This window comes from Lygodium microphyllum, chromosome 16, assembly GCF_053477565.2.
Source record: "Lygodium microphyllum isolate KBCC chromosome 16, Lygodium_microphyllum_v1.1.10, whole genome shotgun sequence".
Classification (NCBI taxonomy): Eukaryota; Viridiplantae; Streptophyta; class Polypodiopsida; order Schizaeales; family Lygodiaceae; genus Lygodium; species Lygodium microphyllum.
Window position 1 is genome coordinate 47,577,419 of NC_141150.1, and position 2,403 is coordinate 47,579,821.

Here is a 2,403-nt window from a genome sequence, read left to right on the forward strand (position 1 = left end):
AGATTTTAGATCAATTAGCAGGGATGGAAGTCTATTCATTTATGGATTACTTTCTTGGATACAACCAAATGGCTATTGCAAAGGAAGATAAGTTGAAAATGACATTTATCACTATCTTTGGTACCTTTATGTATCATGTGATGGCTTTTGGGTTATGCAATGTGCATGTTCTTGGCAATCAATAGCTGATAAGACTTTTGGCGACGTCTCCCTAAAGGAGTTAAAAGTTTTCATCAATGATCTGGAGGCAGCCACAACAAGGAAAAGACAACTAATTATTTTAAGGAAATGCTTTGAGAATTGCAGATAGTTTTGCATTGCTCCACAAAAGTGTGTCTTTGGAGTGCCTTATGGGTTGTTACTAGTCCATGTGGTTAGCTCGACTGGTATCACGACTGACCCTAAAAAGATAAAGGTTATAGTCACTATAAGTCCCCCACGCACTCCAAAAGAGGTACACAACTTTCTGTCAGTGGGATATTATCAGAGATTTATCAATGCATTGGCAAAAATAACATTGCCATTGAGAATGGCAATTGTGTTTCCAAAAGGCCATCTATTGCTGGAGTAAAGGCTAGAAGGTTCCTAGGCTTTCATGGGAGACTTGGTAAGTTAAAATCTAGGAATGGTAGCTCAACTATTAGATACAATCAATGGAAGTCCCTACATAATGCAGTTAAGGATCATGCTGATAATAGACAAGCTTGGAATAGAAAAGCCAATATTTGGGAAACACTAGAAAAAGTATTCTTTTATTATGATAAAGCTGAATGGAATGACGATGAGCAAAGCTTGTCAAGTATATTTTGAGGATTTGAAGCAAGAACTAATGAAAGTGCCAATCCTAAAAGCACCCAAAAGAGATGAGGTCTTTTATATATTTTCAGAAGCAACAATGCATTAGGAGAAATATGGACTCTCTTTTTTGCCCCTTAAGGAGTGAATAAACAAATATAGGCCTAACCAATGAGAGAGCTGGGATTCCAGATTCATGTAACATGAATCTTCTAGCCATATCTTGGACCAAATCTTCCCTCAGCAATAAAATAAGGGAAAAGGGGAGTACAAAGCTGTCACTTCTTGGAAGTTTGTGCCTCGAATTTTCATTTTCTTATTTTTTATGTTTGACTTTTCTTTTCTCCCCTTTTCAGTTTCCCCCTCTTTCTTAGGCGGAACTCAAATTTGTCATATCTCTTTCCCCGCTTCTTCTTGCCTGACGAAATTTTATAGCCTCACTGTTCTTGCCCTGTCTGTAACCCTGTAAAATTTCATTTGCTTTGCACAAGCACAGAGAGAGTTTCATGTGTTTTATGAGAGCAGAGCTTGTTTTACCAAAGCCCTAAGATTCTCTTCACAAAACTCTACAGGTTTATTTTTCTCTTCCATAGATGTTCTATGGTAAAGTTTTATCTCGTTTGGAGAAAACCTGTGCAAGTTATGTGCATTCTCTGACATGTAATTTCTTTTGTTTTGATGCTCTAGGAGTCTCTTACAGTCAAGAATAGTGATATTTTGAACACTCAACTTCTTCTTCAACATCTTAGGGTTTCTCTGTAAACAAAGTTACAGGTATATTGTCTTGTTTTTTTGTTGCTCCACTGTTAAATTTTATCCCGTTTAGACAAAATGTATACAAGTTACATGCATACTGAGCTTTCCTTTGTTTTTTTACTCCAAGAATCTCCGAGGGTGAAGAACAATGATTTATTAAGAACTCAACTTCTACAACATCTTTGGGATTTTGAACACTCAACTTCTTCTTCAACATCTTAGGGTTTCTCTGTAAACAAAGTTACAGGTATATTGTCTTGTTTTTTTGTTGCTCCACTGTTAAATTTTATCTCGTTTAGACAAAATGTATACAAGTTACATGCATACTGAGCTTTCCTTTGTTTTTTTACTCCAAGAATCTCCGAGGGTGAAGAACAATGATTTATTAAGAACTCAACTTCTACAACATCTTTGGGATTTTTTGCAGAGAAAGCCACAGGTATATTGCCATTTTTTACTACTGTTCCATGGTTAAATTTCAACGCATTTGGACAAAGCCTATATAAGTTATATGTATGCGTTGACCCAATATTTCTTTTGTTTTTGTACTACAGGAATCTGTCAGTGAAGGAACAATGGTCTTGCTATAAGTCAACTTCTTGTTCAACATATCTACGGATCTTTGTGAAAGAAATTATAGGTACAATGTTTCTTTTTTAAATTGATCCATTTAAATTTAATTTCATTTGGAGAGAACATTTGTAAATTATACACATGTTGATAGGTAACTTTGTATTTGGTTGTTACAGATGTCTTCACGGAGGAAAAATATCGGTAGCATACTTGCAATGGAGGTCTTCAACAGGAAAGATAATGGCGGTAATTGGATTTGTGATAAGTATTATAAGTTGG

General features: G+C 35.5%; 1 long non-coding RNA gene across 1 annotated transcript; it reads left to right on the forward strand.

Moving 5' to 3' along the window:
• The first annotated feature begins 1,425 nt into the window (after positions 1 to 1,425).
• LOC148022782 (uncharacterized) lies at positions 1,426 to 2,155 on the forward strand. Its single transcript, XR_015693485.1, has 3 exons — positions 1,426 to 1,569; positions 1,679 to 1,798; positions 1,908 to 2,155. It is a non-coding gene; the product is annotated as an uncharacterized LOC148022782 (long non-coding RNA).
• The last annotated feature ends 248 nt before the right edge of the window (positions 2,156 to 2,403 follow it).